General features: G+C 41.9%; 1 protein-coding gene across 1 annotated transcript in view; it reads right to left on the reverse strand.

Moving 5' to 3' along the window:
• Positions 1-16240, reverse strand: part of rasgrp3 (RAS guanyl releasing protein 3 (calcium and DAG-regulated)) — a 91241-nt gene that overhangs the window by 74129 nt on the left and 872 nt on the right. The gene's annotated exons all lie outside the window — the stretch shown is intronic.

Genomic DNA, 16240 nt, shown 5'->3' on the forward strand with positions numbered 1-16240 from the left:
TCCACAGTCAACTGTCAGTGGGATTATAACACAGTGGAAGCAATTGGGAACGACAGCAACTCAGCCACGAAGTGGTCGGCCACGTAAAATGACAGAGCGGTCAGCGGATGCTGAGGGGCATAGTGCACAGAGGTCACCAACGTTCTGCAGAGTCCATCACTACAGACCTCCAAACTTCATGTGGCCTTCAGATCAGCTCAAGAACAGCGTAGAGAGCTTCATGGAATGGGTTTCCATGGCCAGGCAGCTGCATCCATGCCTTACATCACCAAGCGCAATGCAAAGTGTGGAATGCAGTGGTGTAAAGCGCCGCCACTGGACTCTAGAGCAGTGGAGACGAGTTCTCTGGAGTGACCAATCACGCTTCTCTGTCTGGGAATCCAATGGACGAGTCTGGGTTTGGCAGTTGCCAGGAGACGGTACTTGTCTGACTGCATTGTGCCGAGTGTAAAGTTTGGTGGAGGGGGGATCATGGTGTGGGGTTGTTTTTCAGTAGTTGGGCTCGGCCCCTTAGTTCCAGTGGAAGGAACTCTTAAAGCTTCGGCACCAAGAGACTTTGGACAATTTCACGCTCCCAACTTTGTGGGAACAGTTTGGGGACGGCCCCTTCCTGTTCCAACATGACTGCGCTCCAGTGCACAAAGCAGGTCCATAAAGACACGGATGAGCCAGTTTGGTGTGGAAGAACTGGACAGAGTCCTGAACTCAACCCGATAGAACACCTTTGGGATGAATTAGAGCGGAGACTGTGAGCCAGGCCTTCTCGTCCAACATCAGTGTCTGAACTCATTAATGCGCTTCTGGAAGAACGGTCAAAAATTCCATGGCTGAGATCAGTTCTCTGTGTCAATGTGAAAAGGGTGTGCACACATGTGTGTATGTGTGAAAGACAGAGAGGATAAGGACAGAAAGAAAGCTAAAGAAAGAAAGAAAGAAAGAAAAAAAGAGAATTTAGTTGTCTATAATGAGAAAATGACTGTCACCCGCAATCATCTCTCTAATTTTCTCTGACTCTGCTTCTCCGTTCTCTCTCTCTCTGTCTCCCTCTCTCCACTGTGCTAAAGAGATAAAGTCAGGTTGTTGTTGCCGCCAGTGGCTGATGAACAGGATGTGTAAGAAAAGCAGCGGTGTTGAGTCTTTATTCACAGCAGCGTCACATGATTTCCTCCTCCTTTCTAAAGAAAGAAAATGATGCCAGCCAGCGTGCGCCGCCGATACACACAGCTTCACCTGAAACTGACCTCAGCGGGACGAGCACAACAATAGCATATACATCAAACTCTCAGACACAACAATAGCACCGGCCGCTACTGTTCGCCTCAGGGACAATGGCTCGGACGCCAAGTTCGGGGGGCCCCTTTGTTCCAGCAGCGTGTCAGTCAAAACAAGCAGCACATGTGTTCGTTATGACTGAACCAGACAGGAATTCCAAACTTCTGCTCCAGAACTGGAATTCTGCTCAACAGTGAAAACACAAAGGCATCACTTTTAGCACTTGACACAAATACGTACATCGTTTAGACGTATGTGACAATTCATTCTAATCAGCGAATTCAGCTACTTTAAAAGGGGAAATTCCACCAACTTTTCAAATTTGCAAAATTAACCGGTTAAGATGTAAACAAAGTCGTCCAGAGTGGTCTCATGTGAAATGTCGCATTTTAGAGAAACTGCCTTACTTAAGCTACAAAAAGTGTATCATAATTAAAATAATAATAAGAGGAAGAAGATTGCAAAATTGCAAAATTGCAATAATCTATGCATGACTATGAAATATTTGATTTAAATGACATGAAAGAAAACAAATGTCAAATAAATATTATAAAATATACAATGAAAGTTCCCCAGGAGTCGTGTCACTGGTGTTACTTATTTTGAAATAAATATTATTAAAGCAGGAGCCAGCCTTGTGACCCAAATCACAGATGCGAAGGTGAAATTTCCCTGCTGTGGGACTAATAAGGTTAATTTATTTAAAAATCACATCCCTCAACTTCTTTTCACCTGTTTTCTGAGGACCTATGAAGAAAAGCCCACCCATTTAGCTCATGATTTCACTGATTCATCGAAGTCACAGGTGTGACCTACCTTATTTTGAGGTAACTGTGAAAAAAGTAGAAGGCAAACGGATTAAGTTGCATATTTTAGTGGATGTTCCATGATTGACAACATGTGGTTTGATGCTCTGTATCTTTAATTAAAAATGACCTTTTCTTATGTGTAACACCAGTGATGATCGGTAACCCCGATGACTCCTATGGAAAGCCATAAAAGTGGACATTTATGTAGAATGACCCACTAAGTGTTTCCTAATGGGTTAAAATGACAGTGTAGAGGAATGGAACATGCGAGCTATTCATTAACCTTTATTTTTGAGACTGTGGCCGTAGATTAGAGGAACAGATCAGAGCGAAGAAACAAACAGCGTACAGTTTTACTCTCATTAATGTCTAAACCACTGATAACGAACTATCAAAGCTGTCGAAAAACCCATCAAACCCATCACTCTCCTCAAACTCCTCCCTGACCTAGAAAGTAAGTCTCCAAAGGCCTGTGGGAAAGCAACAGAGCCGAGGCCTCCACCTCTGCCTATCCACCATGTAATGCAGTTAGTGTGTACAAGTGTAAAGGAGGAAGGAAGCTTTTCAGAACGCTGGAACCCAGCGCAAGCGGTGGCTACGCTTTTTTTTCCACAGTTCTCAGCCAGACGCACCTATAATCTATTGAAAAGCAACAGCGAATTTAAGAGCAACCGCTGCTGGCTGTTTCTATTGAAGAGCAACACAGTGTTAGCTTTTAACTTTTCTGTGTATTACCACAGTAAATCAGGCGTCCTAAACACTCCAACATGATACTCGCAGTGAAGTGCGGAGCAGTTAGTAGATCTCGGTTGCATGAAGCTGACTGGCCTCTACTAGAAGGCCTTAGCCTTTTTTTAAGCAGACTCATATTTGAAAGACACCCTGTGCCTCACAAGGAGGTAAAAGATTTAATTATTTTATTTTATTTTATTTTTGCAATTTGTTCTTACACCCAGAGTAGCTCCTCAGCCAACATAACATGTTTAGTGTCTGAAGGGTGTTTACAAGTAATGGAAGCATGTAAACACACAAGTTGGCACTGTGAAAGTGTCTGTGTAAATCATCAACCTGTCGTTGTTGTCATTGGTTCATTAGTGGAGAGTCAGATTTCTTTACAGTTGTTTTGATGGGAACCAGAGGTCACAGTGTTTACAACACAGTCATTTTATTTACTATCCAAACCCACCAGTGAACTTACATTGTCTTCTGAGTTTTATACGTAACGGTAATCTGAAACACGTTTTTAGGGGATACTATTTTGTCTTGCAACGTAAACTCTTCAGCATGAATGTCTTTTAAAAAGTATTTTGCTGCTGTCAGATCAAAACCTTCCAAAATGGTGACTTTACAGGAGAAGGAAAAAAAAACGACTTTACCTTTAATGTAAGTGGATGGAACCGGATTGTTTTCCAAGCCATTTCTCGCCATTTCTTTTGGTCAAAGATCCAAAGGCATTTTCAGATTATGCCAAAAACTGAAAAATGGCAAAAATGGAGATACAAGGTTTTGTCCCAACAGCAGTGATTTAAATCCTGCATTTTATCTCAGTGTCATAAAACAGTGTCTCGGGCATGAGGCAGCATATTTTTAACCATTTCATGCAATACCTTTGTGTGGTAGCGTTTAGATGCATTCATTTGTTCAGACGTCTGGTTACCATCACCACCACTGTTAATAATTCTAACTTGGTAAGTTTCTCTAAAACAAAGCATTTCCCACCAAACCACTCTGAATGACTCTGCTTACATTTAACCATTTAACCATTTAATTATGGTTGGTGGTATATATTTCCTTTTAAGTTATCTTAAATAAACTTCCTTATATGGTCTTTGGCCCTGTATAACATTTTATATACAAAAATACAGACAAAATCCAGGCTTGGAATTGGGTCCTATTACTCTTATTAGCCATGCAATGTACTTTTGTACATTTTAATATATGTGCTATTTCACAAAACTAGCCTTTTAATATGTCTACCTTCTTATGATGCAACATTTGAGGGCTACATTCTTTAATCTGTGGTTTTCCATCCTCCACTAATGAAGCACACTATAGCCTAGGTATAACAGCTTTTATTACATGTACTGCAAATGATATGTGCAGTCATGGGCTGGAGGTCAGGGAACCAACCTCATGACCGGAAGGTCGCCGGTTTGATCCCCAGAGCCGACAGCACACGACTGAGGTATCCTTGAGCAAGACACCTAACCCCCAACTGCTCCCCCAGTTGGGTTGCCCACCGCTCCTGGCAAGTGTGCTCACTGCTTCCTAGTGTGTGTGTGTGTGCTCACTAGTGTGTATGTGGTGTTTCACTTCAATTAAATTTGGAGGTGAAATTTCCCTGTTGTGGGACTAATAAGGGTCATCTTATCTAATCTGATATCTTAGGCAACAAATCTGATCTCATAAGCTATTAACTGACGGTCCAACAATGATGAACCAGCGAGCGCCAGCCCAGTTGCAGGCGGCATGCAGAGTGAGAGCTAAATATGTCCATGACTATCTGCAGCACATAGCTTCACCCTCAGCTGTGGTCACCAATGTTTTCCTTCTCTTTGTCTAGTCACAGAAGCGTCACACTTTTCTCAGCGTGTCCGTCTGTGGTTATGCGCCAGCAAAGAGAAGTGTGTCACAAGTGCCTGCGGCTGCTTTTCAGAAACTATTTCCAGTGAAATTAGCGCGCCCACGGCCAAGGATGTCTATCCCCGACAGCTCCAACAAGCTTCCATGACTCGGGCCTGAATGAACTGTGCTGTGCCGCTCTGATTTCGGGGTCGTCACCATGACGAACACACTTACCCATGTGTCACCCTTATACAACAGTTCCTCTTAAATGATGCAGACTTCGTTTCTTGGGAACAGGCGTTAGGTACCATTAAAATAGTGCCACACGAGGTACAATCACGCCACTTTCGGGACATGCCAGAATGCATCCTCACTGTTTATTAGTTTGTTTTCGTTACACTTTTATTGTTGGACTCACGAGAACCACTCAAATTCCTGTACAGAGACATTGCATTAGCCAGTACAACTACATAAGCCCTTTATGACAAATAACATATAATAACTCTATACACATTTATAAACACTTATTTGTTACAAAGGTTTCGGCCCTGTGACCGAAAGGTCGCCGGTTTGATCCCCAGAGATGACAGTACGTGACTGAGGTGTCCAAGACACCTAACCCCCAACTGTTCCCCAGGCACCGTGGATAGGGTTGCCCACAGCTCCGGGCAAGTGTGCTCACTGCCCCCTAGTGTGTGTGTGGTGTTTCACTTCACGGATGGGTTAAATGCAGAGGTGAAATTTCCTCATTGTGGGACTAATAAGGGTCACTTAATCTTAGATTTGATGTGCAGTTGAAATATTAAGCTAGGTGATGAAAAACGTGTAAAATTTGATAAAACCATGAGTCAATCTGCCCCAAATCCCCAACCCTGTGGGTTCAGGGCACTCTGAACTCTTTGCAGTCATTATTTAGGATGTATAGAAATACCATTTTAACTTTTTTATATTTATTTATCAATTGACATTGTGTTGTATCAAACCTTTATGCTGCATGCAAGGGAGATTTCTATTACATATGTACATCATTTAAATGCAGACTAATTTTGCTTAGCGTCTGTTTTGGTAGGCTTTGTAAATGTAAGCATGCAAAATCAGTACTGCTGTGTTTGCTGTGGTGGCCATTACAAGTCGACAATGTCATATTCAACATCAAAGGTCATTGTACATAGAAGAATAACTCTTGGGAATGCTGCATGCTCCTTTTTTCCCAGAAGGGTAGTGTTTACTGTTCCAGTGAGGGCCCTGGTGTGATCATAGTCTGTTCAGAGGTTTTGTAGTCCAGCCTTAAACTACACTGTCTTTTTGGAGACAAATGAATCTTTAATGACGAACCAGCACAGAACGTCTTCTGTATTTATTGATTTCTCTATGTTGGAGAGTAATTTTTGTTGTCAGCATGGCTGTTAGCCATCCACTGTCAAATGGTCTGTGAGGCTGTGTTCTTGACTTGTTGGTCGATCAGAGGCTGCGTTCTTGACTTGTTGGTCGATCAGAGGCTGCGTTCTTGACTTGTTGATCGATCAGAGGCTGTGGTCCTGACTTGTTGATCGATCAGAGGCTGTGGTCCTGACTTGTTGATCGATCAGAGGCTGTGTTCCTGACTTGTTGATCAATCAGAGGCTGTGGTCCTGACTTGTTGATCAATCAGAGGCTGTGGTCCTGACTTGTTGATCAGTCAGAGGCTGTGGTCCTGACTTGATCAATCAGAGGCTGTGTTCCTGACTTGTTGGTCAATCAGATGCTGTGTTCCTGACTTGTTGGTCAATCAGAGGCTGTGTTCCTGACTTGTTGGTCAATCAGAGGCTGTGTTCTTGACTTGTTGATCAATCAGAGGCTGTGTTCCTGACTTGTTGATCAATCAGAGGCTGTGTTCTTGACTTGTTGACCAATCAGACGCTGTGTTCCTGACTTGTTGATCAATCAGAGGCTGTGTTCCTGACTTGTTGATCAATCAGAGGCTGTGTTCTTGACTTGTCGACCAATCAGACTCTGTGTTCCTGACTTGTTGATCAATCAGAGGCTGCGTTCAAGACTTGTTGATTAATCAGAGGCTGTGTTCCTGACTTGTTGCTCAATCAGAGGCTGTGTTCTTCACTTGTCGACCAATCAGACGCTGTGTTCCTGACTTGTCGACCAATCAGACGCTGTGTTCTTGACTTGTTGACCAATCAGACGCTGTGTTCCTGACTTGTCGACCAATCAGACGCTGTGTTCTTGATCTGTCGACCAATCAGACGCTGTGTTCCTGACTTGTCGACCAATCAGAGGCTGTGTTCCTGACTTGTTGATCAATCAGAGGCTGTGTTCTTCATTTGTTGATCAATCAGAGGCTGTGTTCCTGACTTGTTGATCATTCAGAGGCTGTGTTCCTGACTTGTTGATCAATCAGAGGCTGTGTTCTTCATTTGTTGATCAATCAAAGGATATGTTCCTGATTTGTCAACCAATCAGAGGCTGTGTTCTTGACTTGTCGACCAATCAGACGCTGTGTTCCTGACTTGTTGATCAATCAGACGCTGTGTTCCTGACTTGTCGACCAATCAGACGCTGTGTTCCTGACTTGTTGATCAATCAGACGCTGTGTTCCTGACTTGTTGATCAATCAGAGGCTGTGTTCCTGACTTGTTGATCAATCAGAGGCTGTGTTCCTGACTTGTCGACCAATCAGAGGCTGTGTTCCTGACTTGTTGATCAATCAGAGGCTGTGTTCTTGATTTGTCGACCAATCAGATGCTGTGTTCTTGATTTGTTGATCAATCAGTAAACATGTAGTAATTGCTAGGCCTTTTCTTGCCTATTGCAAACATCAGCAAAATCAGAATTGTGAAGGCCACTACCACAATAACAGCTAACAAACAATATATTGTGCAGCTCTAATAAGCTCAAAGAAAGGAAGAGGAGTACAGACGCCGTCTAATCTGATGAACCAAATGGCACCCAGCACAGTTCTGGCCAGCCAGACTCTCCACATTGACCAGAACAAACAGAAGCCTTGAGTAACCAACACACGAACGCCAACGCATGCACCCGTGCTCACACACAGTAGTTTGCATTTCTGTCTTTGTAGGGTATTTCCATTGCCTTCTATGTACTACATGTAATCAAACCCTAACCATAAGGGGGAATTCCACCAATTTTTAAATATTTTTTAAATAATGAATGAACAATGTACACAGACTCAGTCGAAGTGGTTTGATGTGAAATAACATAGTAACATAATATGGTTACAAGAAAAAGCTGCCTGATGCGAGAAGATTGGGCTCAAAACATATTTTTTTAAAACCCATTCATGGTAGAGAGATTCTTGTAAAGAGCTATTCTTTTTTTCCTCAGATTTATCGCTAGTTTATTATTTTCAGCATTACATATAAAAATTCATTTTGGAATGTAAACAATTTTTAAAAAATTTTTAGACATTTTTTTCTATTTTTAAGTTGTAGACATTGCGACACTTGGCCCTGCACCTATACATCTATACCTCAGCATCTAAAAGGGAATCTTATCGGCTCTTTCAGTTTTTCAAATCATAGCTGCAGTTTTAGTATCTTTCCTACCGGGGACAAACCGAAGGTCCCCGCAGCGTCACGCTTTTTTCATCTTTTCCATCATCCTGGGAACATGAGGCCCCCACAAAGAGGTAATACATGGCCACACATGCACACACACATACTCTAAAAATAGCCATAGAGTTTACTGGAAACAGGAGCTCCAGCGCACGACCGTTCTGTGAATAACAATTGAGGAGAGAGTGGGAGGTGGGTGTGTGTGTGGAATGGGGGGGAGTGGGGGTAAACACTCCATCTATTCCCACAGTGTCCAATAATTAACAATGACAAAATGAGAGCAAGACTCTAGAAATAAATGAGCATGTGTTTGTGTGTGAATGTGTGTGTCAGCGTGTAGTGATGGCACTGGGTTGATGCACATGCAAGCATTTTTTGGGGAGGAGTTCAACTAAATAAACAAAACCTTTGTATATAAACGTCTTATGTTGTTGGTTATATTTCTTTCTGGAGTTTGCCAGAGTCATAGTTCGGTTTGAGCATGACACGTTTAAAAGGCCAGATGAAGTGAAGTGCTTCAATTAAAGGGGATTTCTTTTACATTTGTGCATAACTTATTCATTTAGACGTAAACAAAGTTGTTCATCATGGCTTGATGTGAAATGAGCCGAGTCAGAAAGGCTCACAGTGGTGGGGATGGGAACCAGACGTCTGAAGCCTCTAAAAGGGCTCCTCGCAGAAAGATATTACTGTAATGAATACGCTGCCTCGTCCTCAGATATGGTGTTAGGTTTGAGAAGGCCCAGCATCAGGGGGTCATTTAGTGGCCCACTTACCAATCTTAATGCCCCACTAAACCAAAGTAAAGACTGCATTGATAACACTGAGGATTGGTTATTAAGATGAATAATCGCAACACACTGCACAAAATAACATATTAATGCAACAAACTACATAAAATGTTGCGGTTAATCACGATTAACAACACGAAAAGAATGATTAATCGCAAGGAACTACACCAAATAATGGGATTAATCGCACAAAATACGTAAATCGACAAAATAAAGTGAATAATCACAACAAAGTTATCAAAGCAATGCAACTAATTGCAAACAACACAAAACAACATGATTATTTAACTAAAAAAATCAACAAAATTATGCGATTAATCATGATTAAGAACATCTAAACAATCTCAAAATAGTTCAGAATTGTAAACATTGCTTCTTCGTTTTACTTGCAATGACTTTTCTTTGTTGATTTTTTCTTTAAATCTGAAAACCATAAACAACCTCACAAAACAGTATAATTAACCGCGGAAAATAATGTGATTGATCACGACGAACTAACAAAACAATGGAATTAATTGTGATTAAGTAAAGACAATCCGATGTGATTCGTTTTTATGATGCGAGCTCTTTTTACATCCTCTTTAAAAGCCAGCGACATGACGTCAACCCAGCCTAAACAATGGCCACCTGCCGAATCCGATCATAATCCACCCAATCCGTCGGGAAACCCTGGTGGAGCAACGCCGCCTGTGTCTCAGTGAGAAGGCTCCAGTATGAACTGCACGGTCATCACAGAGGGAAACAGACCGCATTCAGGAGTTAATGATTGAAGAGAAAGGTGAGGATTTTCCCTGCAATTCTGACTGCTGGGAACGGCAACACGTGCGCAAAACAAGCCACCTTCTTGCAAAGGACAGTGCAAACACACTCGCACACCTTTTCACGCTCGCAGATGCCAAAAAACATCTAACTTCCTCACCTGTAGCATTACTGCACTCTTTGAAGTGGGGAAGTGATTCTATACCAGCAATCAAACATCCTGTGGTGCGTTTGCACTTCGCTTACACGCACACTCAGCCGCATGCAGCAGGAGTTTGCATGCATGATAAAACCAGAACTAACTGTCTTTACACTTACAAAGAGGTTTACTGCATTCAACCCCCTAAAATCCCAGGCTTACTACACCAAGGCACTGTTATAAGTACAGGCGCTCTAATGGAAACAGTTTGAGCTACTCTTAGAGACTGTGTAATGAGACTTCGGGCCCACTGGCGGCCCTGGCCGTGTGAGTTCACGCAGACCATCAGGGCCAGCTGATTTACTCCGTTAAACGTGTGAAGACGTTCAGCTGAAGTGAGAAGCAAAAGAATCGAGCTTAGAGGAGGATCCTTCCCCCTCCGCACTGGAGAAAATGACACACTCACGGCAAACATGACCACCAGTAGGGTGGAAAGAAAGCGCCACGTCATTTTATACCTTCATTTAATATGCAGCCTAAAAGAGAACGCTATCCAGCGGCGTGCAAGAAGGAGTCTGAGATTTATAGATTTATTCATTGATGACTAAACTATCAGTACAACGGTGTCAGTAACACAGTGATTTAGAAGCACTATAACATTATATAAATAACTGTGTGTATATATGAGCTATACACACACGTCTTCTAAACTGCATATCCTTCTGGGTCACAGCAGAGTGCTGAGCCTATTCCAGGTGTGTATATACATATATATTACATATATATATATATAATGTTCCAATGTTCAGTCTTGGAGGTTGGTTCCATTTTCTGTTTCTCACAATCCAAGTAATCCCAAACACGCTCAATCAGGTCTGGATTCTGTGGTGGTCAGTTGTTTTGAAAACACCAGAAACTTATTTGATTTGCAATTTTCCTTTTTCTCAGTAACAGCTTCTTGCCAGCTACACATCCTTTCAGACCCAGAGCGCTGAGAGGTCTTCTCACAGTGGAAGGATGGACCTGGGGATGTTTTCAGATCTGAAACAGCTTGATGAAATCTTCAGTGCTGTTCATCTGATGGGGACAGTTTTGGTGTCTACCAGGTCTTCCAGGTGGTCGTTAGGTCCAGGTAGTCCCAGTTTCTCTAAAACGTTTAATCATGTTTTCAACTCTTTTGAGTTGAACTCAGTGGCTAAATCAACTCTGACGTTTGCACAGACCAGTATATGTTTAATTCTAAAGTTTTGTGCATTTCTATACATTTTATTCATACACTAATAAGATAAACATGAAGACAAAGACAAGATCCAGCAAACAAACTGACATTCAACAGAAGAAAACAGGAAAAACAGCTGCAGACTACAGGTCATGTCAACACACCTCCTACATTTTTTTACCATTATTTTTCACACAAGTTGAAAAGGCCGGTTGCCGTTTAGATAATGTGAGCATTTCAATGAGGAATGGGCCACAAGAAATGATCCAAAGTTACTTGGAATTCTTCTCTGGTCACTGCTATCCAGCCAAGAGTGGCTATGTGGTCAGAAGCTGACCATTCGTGAAGAACTTGGGGATGGCTAACACATACTGTGGACACTGAGTCCAGCCACTGAGTGTAGATGTCCAGAAAGGTTTTTTTGTCAGCATTACTATAGAAGTTCTCAGAGAACTCTTTGCTTTTTTAATGCAATAGTTCTGTGCATACATCTCATTAATACGTCGTTATATCATGGGCTGGAGGTCAGGGAACCAGCCCTGTGACCAGAAGGTCGCCAGTTCGATCCCCAGAGCCAACAGTACTTGACCGAGATGTCCTTGAGCAAGGTACCTAACCCCCAACTGCTCCCCAGGTGCTGCAGACAGGGCTGCCCACCGTTCCGGGCAAGTGTGCTCACTGCCCCCTAGTGAGTGTGTGTGCTCACTAGTGTGAAAAGATGAAATTTCCCCATTGTGGGACTAATAAGGGTCACTTAAACTAATTCATTTTCACTGTCCAAATAAAAATAAGTGTATCTCCAAAGTGCTAACTTCATATGAGAATGTGAAAATATTCAACATTTTTAATGTAAGTTAATGTAAAGAGATTTTATTCCAAGCGATTTTTGGAGCATTTCTTTTGGTCCATTCATTATGATATTTTCACATTATGTAAAGCTGATTTTCTCATTTTCTGCTTCTAAATTACACTTCAGAGCGTAACTCAATATTGAAGGAAGAAAATGCAAAGTTCAAGTAAAATGTTACCCAAAAACCAGCCCCCACCCCACCCCCCCTTTGGTTGCATGAAACCTACATGAAACTAAATTGCGTTCTGCAATGCTGCTGAGTTGCATGGAAATTTTGATGCAGGCTGACGGCATGCAACGAGTGAACATTTTAATATGTAAAGCCAGCCTAGCAAAGGTACTGCACATCTGCCATGACGGTTCATGACTACGTATGACATCTGCATGATGTTTCTATTGCAAATCTATAGAAATTGTGCAGTGAAATTTGCAGAAGTTTGTTTTCCAACTTATTTCCAATGAGGCAAAATGCAATGAATTGCGACGAACTACACAAAACTGTGCGATTAATCAGACGTTCTAACCTGTGTTTATGTTCCAAACAACATAGTACAGCGTCTAGTACATTACATTACCAGCATTTGGCTGACGCTCTTATCCAGAGCGACTTACAATTTGATCATTTTACACAACTGGCCTGACTGCATGTCTTTGGACTGTGGGAGGAAACCGGAGAACCCGGAGGAAACCCACACAAACCCACACACGGGGAGAACTCCACACAGAGAGGACCCCGGTCGCCCGGCCGGGGAATCGAACCCAGGCCCTCCTTGCTGTGAGGCGACAGCGCTACCCACCACGCCACCGTGCCGCCCAAGTATAAAGTATAAAGTGACACTGCCAAAAAGAACGCATAACAACAAACTTTCTTCGTCCGTACTCCTTAAACATGACTGGCGAGAGGACGAGACTTTTCTGTTGTAGTTTCTGTTGTAATCTAGCCAATTTGTGTGTGCATGTACGTGACTGAAAGAGAGAGAGAGAGATACTCAGAGCGAGAGAGGCTCTGAGTGCGCGTTTGTTTTAAATGAAAGAGAGAGTGAGCGAGTCACAAAGTCTGCAAATGACCTTGGGCCAAGACTGGCCCTGTGACTGAGTCACAGAAGGAAAAGAAAAAGAGAAAAGCAGAGAGAGAGAGAGGACGACTGTAGCTCAACACTTTGCTTGAACCCTGCGACGTGACATTGACTTAACCGTGCTTTAAGCTCATGGTTATGACAGGTTTTGCTCACAGTCATTTTCATAACAGATGTTTGATGACATACTAATTTTTGCTAAGTGTACTCTGTCAGCCGTCATGGCAGCGAACATTATGGCATCTGTCACTGCAATAACCAGTAATGGTGCTATGACACTGTTACATTACCGCACAAAATCTGATATAACAGCGTATGTCATCTGTTATGACGTGTTAAGCTACCAAAACATCAAACTTGATACTTTTATGATCGTTAAGCCTGGCTTTACACAGTGAAACTTTCACGCAACTTTGGTTGCATGAAACCTACATGAAACTTAATTGTGTTCTGCAACTCACAAAGCTCAGTTGCACAGGTCTCAGCTTCGTGAAGCAAGTTTCACGAAACAGCCAGTCAATTCAGCATAGATAGCAAAATTATAATAAAAACCATACATGAATAAATGACAGCTATATGGATATTAAAATAAAAACCTTTGTGACAGCTAGAAGAAAAAAATGCTCTAAAAACGTAACATATCACAGATGATGGTAAGGTATCCTGTACCAAATAAATGTGGGCTGCTAATTTGGCTATGTAGGGAACTTGAATGGGTTGCATGCAACTTTGTTTTTGAGTTGCTTCGGGTAACTGCTACGTTGCATAGAAATTATGATGCAGGCAACTCAGAAAATGTTACTAGTGAATGTTTTAACATGTAAAGCCAGCCCAGCAATAGTAACATGACACTGTTAGATTACTGCACATCTGCCACAACATGTTTATGGCATGACTATATCAATGTTACGGAGCAGTGTTCAAATAAGGTGTTACGAAAAATAAGCATGTGCCATAAGCTGCCAAAACATCAAAGTTTTAGCAACTGTCATGATAAACAAGGCTGGCTTTACACTGTAAAGTTTTCAGCCCACTTTGGTTGCTTGAAACCTACATGGAACTAAATTGCGTTCTGCAACTTTCTGCATGAAACTTGGTTGCAAAGGTCTCGGCTACGTGAAGCAAGTTTCATGAAACAGCCAGTCAAAAACGGCAATAACGCATCAAATGATTACGTGGAATGACACTTTCACTAAGCAATTTCACAGAATCAGTGGCCAAGAAAATAAAAGAGGGTGGTTTATTTGGGTGGTTTTAAATGATTGACATTGCTAGGTTTTCATTTTTTTTCTGCTTTGCCAGTATTTATTCTTCATTGTTAGCCAGCTGTAACTGGTTTATGTGATTTTGCTAGATTGATTTTCTCCTCGCTTGACTCCCCCTTAATTTACACGAAGCTCGGATTGATTTGGGATCCAGAATAAGGAGAAAAAGACGTGGTCCACGATGAACTTATTACGCTTCTAGGACAGGATGAGTGCAACATCAGGTAGGCTATAACAGTAATGACTACTCGAACACGCATTCTGTAAACAGATATGAAAGAACCATAAATAAATTAAAGAAAAAGATCAAAGAAAGACGAAAAAAAGAAAACATTGCTTTTGAAGCAACTGTGGGGTTGCATGTGAATAATGACGGAGGCAACTCACAGCATGCAACCAGTGAAAGCTTTACTTTGTAAAGCAAGCCAAGCAGTGGTAACATGACACTGATGTTACTGGACATAATCTGTCGTGACAAGTCGTGACTGCATATGACACGTTTATGGTTATGTCAATGTTATGTAGCAGGGTTCTAAAGTGCTACCAAGTTATTTAGGTGCATTTAAACATGGAAATATATCAGTGATTGACAGCAGCCCACCCAGCAACAGACTTCACTGACCTCATCAGTCAGACACTAAACCAGACACTCAAGTAACCCTACAGGTTTGTTGGTAACTATGGTTCCTTCTAGACTGACCTATCTGAGCCTATTACTGTCTGTCTTATTATAACACATGCACATACCAGTAAGGTCCTCACTGGTATCTTTATCACTGGACTGATAGAGAGCCTTTTACTGTCTGCCTCACACAGAAACAATGTTTTGACGCTTGACCTTGGCTCGTCTCCCAAACAAAACAGTGGTCAACAGTGTCTTGAATTCAAAAAATGTTTCAATGCATATTTCAAATGGGAACAACTTCTTAAGTCCAGTACAAGCCTGCATGCCGCTGTTGTCAGAACAAGACCTTGTATCTCCAAAATGGTAACTTTACAGGAGAAGGGGGAAAAAACTTTACTTTTAATGTAAGTCAATGGAACCAGAATTTTTTTCCAAGTCATTGTAGGCCGTTTCTTTTGGTCCATTCATCATGAAATTTACATACAATGAAAAGGGCAATAAGTACTTTTAAATTAGGTCAAAAACTGAAAAAACTAAAAACTGAAACAAAAACAAGAGACAACAGTGACATGCAACTCTGTAGGAACACACATGGCTAATCTAGTCTATAGGATTTGATTAACTGACCACTGGTCCAAATAACTGGTCTCCCATTAAATCTACTTTACAAACAGTGCCATTTGTGATGTACCGCGCTGTGCAAAAGTCAGAGACCATCCCTGTTCCAATTCCAGTCAAAACAGCCTTTAAGGACAAGTTATTCGTGAGATATTTCTGAAGAGGTAAGATAATCCACTCGGATAAGGAAGATGAAAAGTAGGCCCCCTTCAGATAACAGTACGTTCATCTTTGAGAGAGAGGAGAGACTCAAGCTCCCGATCTAAAGACATCAACAGGCGTTTCTGTCCAATAAAACACATTTCCAAATCAAACAAAGAAGCTGCGGGCGTTCTCAGAACAACGGACTGACCACCCCAGAGTCCACACCTCAACAACACTGAATGCCTTTGGATTACCTGGATTGTGAGAAGCAGAAAATGCAACCAACTTCTACGACTGAACTTTGGAAGTGTGGAAAAGCTGAAAGCAAGGCTCCTTAAAATAGCGAAGTTCAAGAATGAACAAACCAAATACTGGGAAACCATGTCGCTGCTATGGGAACAGAACCGCGTAGGTCTATTTTTGATGTTTTTCAGCTTTTATCATAATTTGAAAATGCCCGTATCCCTTTACATTGTGTGTAAATTCCATGATGAACAGACCAAAAGAAAGGTCCCACAACGACTTGGAAAAATGTCTGGTTC

This window comes from Pygocentrus nattereri, chromosome 10, assembly GCF_015220715.1.
Source record: "Pygocentrus nattereri isolate fPygNat1 chromosome 10, fPygNat1.pri, whole genome shotgun sequence".
NCBI lineage: Eukaryota > Metazoa > Chordata > Actinopteri > Characiformes > Serrasalmidae > Pygocentrus > Pygocentrus nattereri.